The sequence below is a fragment of the Camellia sinensis genome, chromosome 2, assembly GCF_055761805.1.
Source record: "Camellia sinensis isolate YWXY chromosome 2, ASM5576180v1, whole genome shotgun sequence".
NCBI lineage: Eukaryota > Viridiplantae > Streptophyta > Magnoliopsida > Ericales > Theaceae > Camellia > Camellia sinensis.
The window spans coordinates 191,328,428-191,343,811 of NC_138962.1; the positions used below are offsets into that span (position 1 = coordinate 191,328,428).

The 15,384-nt window shown below is 32.5% G+C and overlaps 1 long non-coding RNA gene across 1 annotated transcript; it reads right to left on the minus strand.

The window, feature by feature from the left end:
* Window positions 1-782: 782 nt before the first annotated feature.
* On the minus strand, window positions 783-2,791 carry LOC145819769 (uncharacterized). Its single transcript, XR_014360540.1, has 3 exons — window positions 2,586-2,791; window positions 2,321-2,403; window positions 783-1,046 (listed from the first exon to the last, which is right to left on the minus strand). It is a non-coding gene; the product is annotated as an uncharacterized LOC145819769 (long non-coding RNA).
* Window positions 2,792-15,384: the final 12,593 nt, after the last annotated feature.

The window sequence follows — 15,384 nt, forward strand, 5'->3', positions numbered from 1 at the left end:
GCCAAAACATGAGAGAATAGTAGGCTAAATGCATGATGCACTTCTAGGCAAAACGGGGGAATAAAAAGCAAGTATATTAAACATGGAAGGGGTCACTAATCTGACAAAAAACAGAGGTATAATATGACCCAATAACACCCAAAAACCTCTGAAATGAAGCCAAGGACAACTAATCATACATGCTACCTTTATGGGCCAAAAATGCAAACAAAAGATAGACCAAGGGAGAGGGGTGTCCCTCCCCTATGCAAGACTTTAAAACCCCTTCTTCACCACTAAAAATCCACTGGATTTCAGTGGTGAGAAGGCCAATATACAAAAGTCCCCAAAGCTTATCAAAGAGAGCACAAAAAGGACCAAACAAGGCCTAAGAGGGGGAGGTCGACCCCCAACACCAAAAGAACCTTAATGAAAAATCTTAAGCATGCAAATACAAAACATTTTTTAGTTATACACAAAGCTTGAATCATTATGCAAGATAGGTTAAAGACTAGTGCAAGATTGGAAAATATAAAGTAAATAGTGTTACCCTTGAAGAATACTTCAAAAACAGCAAGCTCAGGCCTCTTCTTTTGATCAAAACTTACCCAAAGCTCCAAGAACAAACCCTCAAGATCTCCAAAGTCGAAGTATGGTGTAATAGTGTCACGCCCCAAACTCGCCCCTAAAAGTTCGGGCATGACCCATGCAGATACGGACACATGACCTGATATACATAATATACGGGGCCTGAACGGAAGCATTTAATATTACAAAGTAACACAGAATAACATCCATTGAGCTAAAACTAACATGCCAGGATCACATACGTGAGAGCCATTTATCTATATACATACCCATACATATAAATGAGCGTATATCCGAACATTGGTAAAGAAATGGGGTATATACATACATTTTAACCTTAAGTAAATAATTAAAGTGCACGCCAAAATCTTAACAAACTTCACATAAATGCATGGGCTTGGTCTGGGAGTCTGGGCATACTGAGGTTGACAATTGAAGGGTAAGCATCAAGGGTTAAGACGAACTCCCAAAGTAATTACCTACAGAACAGACATAACACAAAGTGAGCGAAGCTCAGTGAATAATAGTATATAAATGATTCAATATTCAACTTAATCATAATACATATCAATGCGTATGTAAATGCGGAGATCATTTAATTAATCTGATTCTATACTAATTTCAGAACGGCCTTAGGCCTAATCTTGAAACATTATGGCTTTAAGCCTTTGAATGGATTGGTGATAGCCCTTGAACATATTAACATATGGCATAAAGCCCTTGTACATATGGCATGAAGCCCTCGAAAAGTTGGCATTAAGCCCTTGAACATATGTATGGACTCAAGAGGTGGCTCGTACGGATTTTAGAGGTGACTCACATTGCAGCACTTAGTTCCGTACAGCACTTTGTTCCATACCAGAAATCATTAGGTCTTAAAGACCGATCAATTCATATCGTGTTATAACATAGCATAAATGGAGCGGATAAATAGAAACATATTCATACATATTCTTACTTATGCTTGAATCAGAAACAGAAATCAGAGTTCATGCTTGATCATAACCCACCCGTACAAGACCGTCGGTGGTACCATCCGTACAAGACTGTCGATGGTAAAACATAATCCACCCGTACAAGACCGTCGGTGGTACCATCTGTACGAGACCGTCGATGGCAAAACATAACCCACCCGTACAAGACCGTCGGTGGCAAGAGATATCTTGTAACATACTTGAACCACGGTATTATTACCCCCGGGCAAGGGCCATAAGACCACGGTATTATTACCCCCGGGTAAGGGCCTTGTGCTAAGGATGCCATGAATACTTTTACATATATGGATAATCATTCATTAATTGATAGCGTCACATATCATAAAATAGAGCATTTCTTGGTATATCATGTCATTACCGTGCGCTTAACAAAATAGAATAATTCACATTCTTATGTGGGTCACATAATGATGTTAAACTTTTGCGTTCATGTCGTAGATTCTGAATAACTTCGAGTTCATATGTAACATAATAAAATAACTTCAAATTCATATGGATTCACATAACTTTCCAATTATTCCGATTCTTCGAAGATGAACACAAATTCTCTTTATTCATCAAGAAATGACATGGTTCACTGGAGCTATTAATCAGTAACATACACCTTTGTTTAATCGTTCATATATGTTAACATGGTTGACCTGCAATTAACAGAGTACTAATGGTAACCATTGCATCATTCACATGAGTTAATGCAGTTAACTTAAGTTTAACAGAACGTTCTTGATAATTATTAACGAAAGGTAAACACATTTTACCGATTGAATGATTCCAGAGATACCGGAATACCATAGTTCCATAATCCTCATACGTTCTATTTGTTCGTCATGAATCACTATAGCTATCTTGCAAATAATATAAAGTTAGTATTCATTGTCAACAGTAAACAGAATGGACTGCTCAATAGTGCCTCTAGATTTTCCAATCAACATATTGTTAACTTAATTACTTGCAAGGGACAGAATGTTAACAATGAGAATCATTAACAATACTTGAACGTGCGACTATAGTACTACAACTCACAGCGGTAGGTCTCTGATAGCGATGGAACGATGTCCTCGTCTTGACCTAGAGCCAATCTCTTGAAGTAATTCCATCAATTTCCCCATCTTTCCTCTTCATTCTCAAGCTCTTCCTTCCTTCTTCTCCTTGAGTTCTCTATCTCTCCCTCTCTCACGTGGCTCCCCCTTTCCTCTAGATATTTTTTTTTGATTCTAAGAGATGAGTCCATCCACTCATAAGGCACCCATAATATAAGTATAAACATACACACCAACATAACACAATAGAGAGAGCCAAACGTGGCCTTACGATTCGTACGAAATCAAATTTCAATTAAACTTCCCAGATAACTCTAAAAATTATGAGGATCATAAATATGTCCCCTGTTCTGGTTTCTGAAACCTCTAATGCCTTCAATTTGCAGTATAAAGTTAACTACCCAAACGTGCATTAACGAATCAGACAAATTAGATTTCCAATTAATTGTCCCAAATAGTTCCAAAAATTCCCATTAACATATCCAAGTACTCAATTTTGATTTCTGAACCCATATAGGTCGGTAATTTCAATTTTCAATCCGTAACTCAATAGATAATGCTTCAATTCCAAAAGATATAATTAAATTAAAACACCTCATCTCATAATTAAATACCAATGATTTCTTATACGCATTTTGGGGCCTTTACAAATAGTAGGTGACTTAGTGCAAAACTAAGAACTAAATACACTTTTAGGCCCTCAAACACACACAAATGAAGAGAGAAAGGGACATATATAGAGAGAGTGATATATATCGCATATATATCATATATTTTCTGGTTTTGCTGAACCCCTCAAATGGAGAAGAGAGGTCTCCTTATATAGACCATGGAAAAGGCTAAGCTTCCAAGAGAAGCTATCCTAAAGGGGTCAAGTCTTCCAAGAGAAGCTAAGCTAAGGGTGCAAGCTTCTTGAGGGAGCTAAGACAAAGGGTCAAGCTTCTTCAAGAAGCTTGAGCAAAGGGGGCAATCTTCTAGAAGAAGTTTGGATCAAAAAGGGTGCAAAGGGGCCAAAACAGCCACACACGTGTGTGAGGGTAGGGTCTGTGCATCCCAGCTGGCACAGCTGGCATGCACCATGCCTGTAAGAGGCAAAAATGTGGTACCGGCCAGAAAAGGAGGCCATCGGCCAACTAAATGGTCGGTCGACCACATAAAGTGTCGACCGGCCATCACCAATGGTCGGTGGCAAGAACACACGGCCGGTGGCCTCAAGCCATGGCCGGTGAGGAGTGGGGATAGCCAACAAGCCATTCCTTGCCCTCCAAACAAAAACACAAGTGTTTGGTGCAAAACCAAACACAATACAGTCGAGTCGAGAGGTCCTAAGGAAAGGCGCATAGCCGAGACCTCCGGGAACTCAAGACGAACACAAACGTAGATGATCACCGAGTGTTCAAACGGTGACGTCCAAGTCTTGAGGACGGTCAAAAATGGGGTGTCTACAGCTGCCCAGTCAGCTTGCGGCCGAAGCAAAATTCAAAAATGCATTCAATTTTGGTCTCCCCGCTCGAGTGGGGAAAGTGATGCTCGAGCGGGGTTTACAAGCTCACAGCATCTCTGCTATGCCTGAAAAAGTACTGGATGGTGTGATTCGACGCTCAAGCGTCGAAACTGACGCTCGAGCGTAAAGCTTATATGAATTGCGGAATATGAAGTCTCTACTCGAGCGGGAAGTCTCACGCTCGAGCGGACCGCGCGAACACAGTTTTCTGGAGTTCAATAAGGATTGGGTTTTCTTCCAAATCTAGGATTACTTTTGGTTTTCTATAAGTAGTTGGTTTTCTCCCAAAACTATACTACTCCTGAAGTCCTCCAGATCTTCTTTTTGGATTCTAAGGTTTATATCTGAGGATATTTTGCTAGTTTTCTTTGATGTTTTCATTGAGTATTCAACTCATGGTTTAAACAGTATACATCAAAGGATTATTTGTTTGTTCTACATAAAAGAGAGAGTTGTTCTTTGGTAGATTCTGAAGAATTCGAGCCTGAAGCTTTGGTGGATTCCGAGTGGCTCATCGTCAAGACAATTCCGAGGTGAAGACGGGATTGGAAGAGACACATAGAGGTTGGTTCAATTCGGGCGTGGATTCGTTAGGTAATTGAGAGTATACCTGTGTAATTCCTTTACATCTTCTTAGTGGATTGTTTTGTGGCTGTTGCCCGTGGTTTTTTTATCATAATTGGAGGTGTCCAATTGTGGTTTTTCTACGTAAAATCGTTGTGTTGATTTGTCTTGATTGTTTGATTGGGATTGTTATATACTGCTTAAAATTGATACATAATCACAAATCAACATCTAGGGGATTCTTAGATTTTTCAATTATGGAATTGAATTGTTAAAGTATATATCATTATGGAATTGTTAAAGTATATTCAAGCATATACAAAAGAGAACTGAATTTTAAAGTATATTCTACACAGACCAATCTATAGTTATTGAAGCAATCCGATTCAGTATATATTGAAGCAACCCGATTCTGCACAGACAAATGATATATATATTTAACCACTGGGTTCAATAGAGTTATTGAAAACATGACTTTACCCAATTCAGTATTATTATTTAGTGTTGAAAACATGACTTTAATTGCTGGGTTCGAGAGAATTGATTCGGGTAATTGAAAACATGACTTTAGTATTCTCTCATTTTTATCTTAATTGAAAGCATGACTTTAGTATTCTCTCATTGATTCGGGTAATTGTTCTTCTTCTTGAATTTTTTTTTTCCTCTCTCAGCTTTTGCCTTTAATAGAGCTTCTGTGGATCACTCTGACCACTCTCACCGTTGTTCACTCCAGCTGTGAGCTTTGAATTGGGCAGTATCTATGGCGTTGGTTCATCATATTTAATACCTCTGAGAGCTTTGAATTGGGCAATATGTAAGAGCTTTGAATTTTTTAATACCTCTATCAGTCTCATTTTTCTCCATCATATTTAATTTTTTTACTGTTGATTTACATGTTAGAAATTCAAAGCAAAAAAAAAAAAAACAGCTTTGAATAATCAGAGCATATAATCACATACTTATTATTATATTGTTACAATATAATAATATGCACACGTATAATCAGTAGGAGAAAATAATTTATAATCAGCTGAAAGCATATAAAAAAAACATGCTCTGATTAGTATACTAATCACATATAATCAACTTTGAAAAACAGCTTTCAATATAATAATAAGTATGTGATTATATGCTCAGAGCTGTTTTTCAAAGCAAAGCTGAAAGCATGTTTTTTTTTTTAAGTAGAATCAAAGCTAAAAGCATATAAATTTTATTGAAAGCTTTGATTATATGCTTATTATATGCTCTGATTATATATGCTCTGAAAGCATTTTCTGTAGAATTTGTTTAAGTATGTGATTGATTTAAAGCAATTTCATGTTTTTTTTGTGTGTGTATATAATTTACAGTTTTTGTGTTTGTTTTCCTTCCTTTCCTCTTCTCTCTCTGTTTTTTTTTTTTTTTTTTGGGTTTGTTTTTAAAATTGCTTTTTGTGTTTGTTTTTAAGTACCATGTTTTCATGAATTAGTCAAAACATGAATTCAGATTTGTGGGTATTTATAGATGTTATAAATATGGTTAGATTTCTCAAGTTTACAACTAATCGTTATACAGAATCTGTTGGTTTCAGATTCTAAGAATTTTTTAAACTGAAATGGAGTACTTGGGTTTTTTAACTACTTTCATGTTGTTGCTCTGTAAAATATTCTCAGTCATTGATGCTGTGTAAACTTATATAGATTTGGTTTGGTGTGGATGTTTGCTATGTGGATTTTGATCAAAAACACCATTTTCGTGTTAGCATGGGGGTGCTCCAAAGGGAGAATGGAGAATTCTCTATACATGATTCCAATATGGATGTATATATATGATTCCAAACCCTAAACCCATCTATATAATAAGGGAGAAGGGTTTTTGAAAATATATAAAATGTATGATACATTTGATATTAACGGATAAGATGAATTTAAGTTTATATCGATGGTTCAGATGAATGACGATTGCCGCCTAAATATACCCACGTCTGACCCTTACAGAGTAACAGAGTACTCATTTTGATTTTGATTTTTGTTTTTCTAAACCTTAAATTGATTTGTTAATTAGGTATTTTCTGGATATCATTTTTAGGTATTTGGATTGCTCTAAAACAATTCGGTTTCAAAGCATTTTGGTTTCAAAGCTCTTTATATACACCGCTTCCATGGATCGGTGAATGTTTTTGTGTTTTATTTTTTGATAGTGACTTCAATTCCATTGTGGGTTTCGATTAGTTTGTAATTGTGTTTATGTATAGTTGATGTGTTTCAAATTATGTTGATTTATTTGTACCCAATTGTGTTTGTTATTGCCAGAAAAAAGAGAATTTTTATTGAGTTTTGAGTTTTAAGACTTAATAGAAGTAGTTTTGTTGGTGGGTTGGTGTCATTGGATTTTTTTTGATGGAAACTTAGGAGTGCTTCTACGTTTGGAGCTAATTTGGTGAGCTGGGTCTGAATTTGGAGGTGAATTAAGGAGTGGTGAGTGGTTGTCAAGCTTTGAAGAATAAGTTATTCTCTTACTTTTTCTCTTTACCCAACCCCGAACCCCCTATTCCTTTGTTTCTTTCTTTGAATTTATTTGGTCTAATGTTTAGTTTGGTGTGATTTTGATTGACTTTTGTTAGGTTGTTGTGCCTCAAGTTATTTGGTGTGATTTTGATTTTGCTATTGCCTCAATTTGATTCATGTTAATTTTGATTTTTGATTTTGCCACAATTTTAATTTTGATTTTACTGTTGCCTCAATTTGATTTTGCTGTTGGCCTTAATTTAACTTCTCTCTTCTAATTTCTCTCTAAACTTGGGAATTTGATTCATGAAATTTTTTATATTTCAACACAGTCAAGTTTCTTGAGGCAACAAGAAAATCAAAATCACACCAAATAACTTCTCTCTTCTAATTTCTCTCTAAACTTGGGAATTTGATTCATGAAAATTTGTCTATTTCAACACAGTCAAGTTACTTTTTTTTTGGTTAAAATAGTGTGGGTCTTTGTATATTAGATCAGTCTTTGTATGTTATTAAAATAGTATATTTGTTGTAGTGAACCAAAATAGTATCTTTGTTTCCATTAATAACCTACAATATATTTGGGTTTTGATATATTGTTTACAGCTTTTTGAAATCTATGTAAATAACCAAACACCATAGAGAAAGGTTGATCATCATAGGATTTCTAAGAACCTAAGAAAAGAAGGAGAAAAGAAAAGAGAGAGAGAGAGAGAGAGAGAGAGAGAGAGAGAGAGGGGAAGGTGGGTATGCTTTTTTTAGAGAGCTTAAAAAAATGATTTGGGAAAAATATTTGACTACAATATATGGTTGTTAGTTTTTTTAAGATTTTATGAAAATGATGGAAATTACTTGGTATATGCAAAATACATACATCTCAATATTAGTTGGGATGTAATTTTGAATACATTGGTGAGCTAAAAACAAAAAATCAAAAATAAAAATAAAAATTTGTATTGTCACATTTAATTTATCAGTATTCTATATCTTAACTAGTATTTATATATAAATTCATTCTATTCTATATAAAGTGAGTGGGGGTAAATGGAGGAGTGTCTTGAGAAGGGGACTTCCTAAAGAAAGTGTATAGGTTGATGGCTTTTTAAGTGTGAAATTGGTCCCTCTTTTTTATGAGTTTTATGGGTCTTCTTAAAGTGAAGAGCATGCCCTAGATTTATGTGTTTTTGTAGTTAGTATAGGAAAGGTAAAAAGAAAGTAGAGAAGGATTTGGAGGCAAAGGGCATGTGAAATTGTTTTTTGGAAATGTTTTTTTTTTTTTTTGGTTAAATAGTATCTTTGTTGCTATTAATAACCTACAATATATTTGGGTTTTGATATATTGTTTACAGCTTTTTGAAATCTATATAAGTAACCAAACACCATAGAGAAAGGTTGATCATCATAGGATTTCTGAGAACCTAAGAAAATGAGAAAAGAAAATGGAGAGAGAGAGAGAGAGAGAGAGAGAGAGAGAGAGGAAGGTGGGTATGCTTTTGAATACTACTTAAATTGTAGAAACATACATACATCTGTATGTATGTTTTTTTTGAATATATTTGGTGTTTGGTTACTTCTATTGAATATTTAGGTTTTGATTTCTATTGAACATATTGTTACAATTTTTATGATTTATTTTTTTTAGAAATTAGAGAGCTTAAAAAAATGTTTTGGAAAAAATATTTGACTAGAATATATGGTTGTTAGTTTTTTTTAAGATTTTATGAAAATGACGAAAATTACTTGGTATATGCGAAATACATACATCTCAAGATTAGTTGAGATGTAATTTTGAATATGTTGGTGAGCTAAAAACAAAAAATCAAAATAAAATAAAAAATTGTATTGTCACATTTAATTTATCAATATTCTATATCTTAACCAGTATTTATATATAAATTCATTCTATTCTATGTAAAGTGAGTGAGGGTAGATGGATGAGTGTCTTGAGAAGGGGACCTCCTAAAGAATTTGTATGGGTTGATGGCTTTTTAAGTGTGAAATTGGTCCCTCTTTTTTATGAGTTTTATGGGTCTTCTTAAAGTGAGGAGGATGTCCTAGATTTATGTGTTTTTGTAGTTAGTATAGGAAAGGTAAAAAGAAAGTAGAGAAGGATTTGGAGGCAAAGGGCATGTGAAATTATTTTTTGGAAATGTTTTTTTTTTTTTGGTTAAATAGTATCTTTGTTGCTATTAATAACCTACAATATATTTGGGTTTTGATATGTTGTTTACAGCTTTTTGAAATCTATATAAGTAACTAAACACCATAGAGAAAGGTTGATCATCATAGGATTTCTGAGAACCTAAGAAAAGGAGAAAGGAAAATGGAGAGAGAGAGAGAGAGAGGGAAAGGTGGGTATGCTTTTGAATACTACTTAAATTGTAGAAACATACATACATCTGTATGTATGTTTTTTTGAATATATTTGGTGTTCGGTTACTTCTATTGAATATTTAGGTTTTGATTTCTATTGAATATATTGTTACAATTTTTATGATCTATTTTTTTTAAGAAATTAGAGAGCTTAAAAAAAAATGGTTGGAAAAAATATTTGACTAAAATATATGGTTGTTAGTTTTTTTTAAGGTTTTATGAAAATGACGGAAATTACTTGGTATATGCGAAATACATACATCTCAAGATTAGTTGGGATGCAATTTTGAATATGTTGGTGAGCTAAAAACAAAAAATCAAAAAAAAAAAAAAAATTGTATTGTCACATTTAATTTATCAGTATTCTATATCTTAACCAGTATTTATATATAAATTCATTCTATTCTATATAAAGTGAGTGGGGGTAGATGGAGGAGTGTCTTGAGAAGGGGACTTCCTAAAGAAAGTGTATGGGTTGATGGCTTTTTAAGTGTGAAATTGGTCCCTCTTTTTTATGGGTTTTATGGGACTTCTTAAAGTGAATAGCATGCCCTAGATTTATGTGTTTTTGTAGTTAGTATAGGAAAGGTAAAAAGAAAGTAGGGAAGGATTTGGAGGCAAAGGGCATGTGAAATTATTTTTTGGAAATGGTTTTTTTTTTTTTTTTGATGGACAAATTTAAACACAAAATTTGAATTGAGTTCTGTTAAAAAAAAAATAGTAATCAAAGTAGTTTATGTTTTACTATTAAAATGTAATCTTTTCACAAGGCAAGTGAAAAAGAGAGAGAGAGAAGAGAGATAATAGGGGTGATGTTATTTGTTTAAAGATTGGGAAAAGGAATTTTTTTTTTTTTTTAGCAAAACTTTGTTATCCATCTCGGTGACAAAGCCCACGAGACATATTCTTACAATAAATTATCTTTTCCAGTTTTTACTTTAATTTTATTGGGGTGCATTTATGGCCCAATAATTTAACAAAATTCATTTAAAAGTCGAAACCAACAATTATATGTTAACCTCAAATTTTTAGCAATGAATTTAATAAATTACATTTTAATTTAATAATTTTATATTCTGGTTGTGGTTTCCAATTTTCCCTTTTCTCTGCAACAGAAACGGTGGTCTCACCATTGATCAACATCAAGCTCCGTGACTGTCCACCCTTCCTCGGCTCCTACCCTCCCAATATGAGAGGTTTTTTATTTCTTTAGTTCCTCAGTTCTTTGAGGCTTCAGTTTTAGGGCCAATTTTTGAATCAGTCTATATATATGAACTGGTTTCCAATTTTCTGGTTGTGGTTTCCAATTTTCCGTTTCTGTGTCTTCAATCAGTTCTTTGTTTGGTTTGTCTGATGTACACAGATTTCTCCACCATGACCACAGTAACATATTTGCCTTTTCCTTTTCGCAGGCACCCACACTCCTCACAACCATCTTTGCTCCTCCCTCCTTAGTGACCCTTTGTCGACATCTTGATCGCAACAACTGTAGCAACCCCACTCCCCATCTCAACCATCGCACAGCTACCATCTTAGCCTCATGCAACATTGCGAAGGGTAAACACATTTATTTATATACATGCTTCAGTTTGATCAAGATTTTTAACTGCATTCGCATGATTTTACTTAATCTAACTATTGTTCTCATATAGCAGAAAGCCCTAATTTTTCACACCCTGAAGTTTATGAACAGTTGAGCTCCACATACTTTGTAAATTGTTTCTATGTAGAAAAACTAAAAACTGCTTTGAGAAGTACATGACATGGAGGCTGAACTCCAAATTGAGATTGCCAGAGATAATTTCCCTCAATAGTAGTATTATGTAGCCAAGAAAACATTGTAAAATTTCATTATCTTATGCAAGTGATATACGCAAAAGTTATAAGTTGATGCGAGTCATGATCGATAAAGCATCATACTCCTATTTTTTTATTTTTTATTTTATATTTTTTTTATGTAATCTGAACAGTGTTGTGGAATTAAAGGTCTGGCAAGAGTTTGAAAAAATAAATTATAAGAAATCAACAGGGCACTAACCGATCCCCAGGGAAGACTAAAGTTTTTGCTAATTTAATAGAGATTTCTTTTTCTTCTTTTTCTTTTTTCCTTTAGTTTGTGTATTGGATTTCAAATATTTACTTTTAGATTTGTGGATTATGCTGATTAGGTTATACAACTATTTCTCTTTTGGTCTACAAAACATGCTAATGTGTTTTTATCTTTATTAGTTAAACATGCTGAAAGTCCAATTTTGTCATGGTTTGATTCTAGGCATGTAATTCTTTATCTTTGTGTGGATGCTATGTTATTTTCTTGAGTAGAGTAATTCATGGTCTTCTTTGTTTTATTTATTTTTGTTAAAAGTAAATAAAATAAATAAAATTGACTGACTGAACAGGATTGAGCTTAGGTGTTAATATTATATCGTATGGAGTCAAGACACTCTTTCCATTGATGTAGCAGAACTAGGATTTATTGAATTGTTAAGTTATTTCGACCTTCATATTTGTTGTTTTGAAATTCTTTCCATGTCCTTAATATATTGCTTTTTAGGATGTTAGTTTTGATGCTCATTTTTTTTGGAAAAATTCACATCGATTGAAGTTTGTAATTTTTTTATTTACCAGTGTGAACTCTTCAAGATTGAGGCATAAGTTATAGTTATAAAGGTAAATTCATGATTTAATTATTGAGCTTCGTTGGAGGTTTTATTTAATATAATTTGAATTTTTTGGCTAGGGGATCATGTATATTTTTTGATCTGAATCAAAATATTATATTATTTTTTTATTTTTATTTTTATCATTTATATTTATTTTGTATTTTTTAACCTTTATAATTAACAATGTTTCCAACCAGTTTGTTTTCTTGATGGGAACTCAAAGCAACATATTCATCCAAAAATGAATATTAAACACAAGGTAAACTTTAATTGCTTTTTGAATTTAATTATGTGTCGGTTTACAATCTTAAAAAATTCTTATCCATTATAACGTTGTTTAATCATGTTCCAATTAATAATGTAACTTTTCTTTTCTGTGAAATACATGTCTCACATTCCTTTTTTTGGGTTTCCATTGAACAATACCCTCAATGAGTTAGAAGAGTGTAGGAATAACCTAAACTCTTACATTAGGAAAAAAAACACAAATACTCTCCAGGTTTTGCTTTAAAGTTAATGATTTTGGCGTAAACTATTTTAATTTGTTGGGGTTTGATGGGTTTTGATTTCTGAAATTTGAAATGGATTTGATGGGTTTTATTTGCAGAAATCCGTAGAAATTCAAAGTCGTTTCGCTTGAGACATCACCCCCGGGAACAAGTTTTCCGGCTTCGGCGTTTTCCGACACATCCCCGTGAGTTTACTCTCTCTGTCTCTCCTAAAAATGTGTATAGATATATGAATCTATAAACATATGAATTTGTGAGCAGAAATGGTATGCTCTCTCTATGTCTCTCTCTTATGTTGCTTTCTATGGATATCTATGAAAAGCCATGAAATTATTGTTGTATTTTTGTTATCAAAATTAGACCAAATTGAATAAAAGATTCTGCCATGAATACTTTCATCCCATGAATACTTAAACTTCCATCAGATTTTAGATTTTAGATTTTAGATTTTAGATTTTTCAAACAACCCATTGTTTTTTCAATGTGTTGGGTTAGTTTTAGGTTTTTGTATCAGTTCAAATATTTAAAATTTCATCAGATTTTTAAACTTTCATCCCATAAATATGTCGAAATTCCACCATAAATCGACCCATAAATCAGTAGTTTCATCACATTTTTATCAACCCATAAATCAATAGTTTGTACCAAAAAAATTATATCCTGTTTGGTTGGAAAGAAAGTGAGGGAAATTGGTTGTGCATTTGATGATGGCTGTGTTCCATTGTATTTTCAATGTGTTGGGTTAGTTTTATTTGGGTTAGTTTTATTTAGGTTTTTTATGCCATTTGTGGAATACTTGATAGTTTTACTTGGGTTTTTTCCTTGCTACACTTCCTTGCTGCACTTGATGCATAAACTTTTATCTGATAAAATTTTTGCCATGAACACTTTCATCCCATGAATACTTAAACTTCTATCAGATTTTAAATTTTAAAATTTTCAAACTTTCCATTATTTTTCAATGTGTTGAGTTAGTTTTAGATTTTTTTTATCAGTTTAAATATTTGAACTTTCATCAGGTTTTTAAACTTTCATCCCATAAATATGTCAAGTATTCCACCATAAATCAACCCATAAATCTGTAATTTCATCATATTTTTATCAGCCCATGAATTAGTAGTTTGTACCCAAAAAAATTATGTCCTGTTTGGTTGGTAAGAAAGTGGGGGAAATAGTAAAGAAAGTGAAATTTGGGCTATATATATATATATATATATATATTTAGCTTTCTGATAATGAAAAGAGAGTCTTCGTTTGAGAAGAGAGAAGAACGAGGGGATATCAGTTGGTGAGAGAGAGAGAGAGATAGTTGAGAAGATTAATGTTTTACAGTCTTTGGGGGAGAGAGACTGAGGTAATAGAGAAGAGGAGAGAGAGTGGGTGGGAAAATTGAGAGATTGCAATTTGGGAAAGTGCAATTTATCTTGGGAAGATTTTTTTTATTAAAAATATAAAAAATGCTACATATTCTTAAAAAGATACAACTTTATAACTCTGACTCACCTATGATTCCAGGAAGGAAAGAAAAAAAATAAAAATATATGATTAGTTTACATCATTTTGGGAGTCATGGAAGTTCCTAATTTTGGGGGTTCCTGAAATTTATTTGGATTACTAAATAAATTGGTGTTTCATTTAAGTTTCATATATTTATTTAGGAATTTTTCTCCTTCTTGTGAATTCATTACCTACTCTTTGAAAAGAAAAGAAAAAAAACAAAAAACAAAAAATTTGAATACATTCCTCTATAATTTTGATTTATATTTTAATCTCATAATTAATTGTACCGTGCCTTTAGGCACGGGCATACGCTAGTACCATATGTAACATAAATCTCCTAAATAGGACTTATAAATAGTTTACCCTAGATATTTTAGTAATCAAGATATTTTAATTTCTATAAATATTTAGAATTTCTTTACTCACATCTATTAGATTATAATTTCAAGTTACTATTTCCATAATCAAAATATGTAAAAATTTGAAAAAATTACAAAGACGCCACATGAGGTTTGATTAAAATACGAATCGTCTTTTGTGATTTTGAAAATCACATTCCACCTGCTGAAGTTTCTAATTTCATAACAAATCGCCTATTTTATTAATAAATCATCAAGTCAATTAATAATTTTTAATGATATTATAAATATATTTCAATTAATAATTTAAGTAATTTTATTTTTATATAGGAGAGCAATTATAAATTTTATTTATTAGTTAATTTTTTTTTTAAAATTTTTTTAATAAAGAGATATTTATAATTTTTTAAATTAAAAAAAATAATTTATATTTTAAACAAATTTCGTACGATCCCAAATTTTTTTACATCTATAGCCTCCGTTTGGGAAGTGGGTTGGCTTTTTTGGCTATTTTAGCCTGGGCTTAAAAGCTTGGTTTGGGAAGGACTTTTTGGCTTTTTGACTTTTTTGAGTTTTTTTGTGAGAGAAGAATGTAATGATTATAAATTGGATGTAATGTTTTGTTTCTTATGACTAAAATAACTTATTTTATTTTTTATGACTAAAATAACCAAAAAAACCTGTAAACCCACTTGCCAAACACAGGCATAATAATACCTTCCGTTAAACATTTTTCGATCTTTAAAATTGTGTCTTCTGATTAATTATTTATTTATGGTTAAATTCAACTTAATTGAATTAGGTAATCAATAATTACTTTCCTA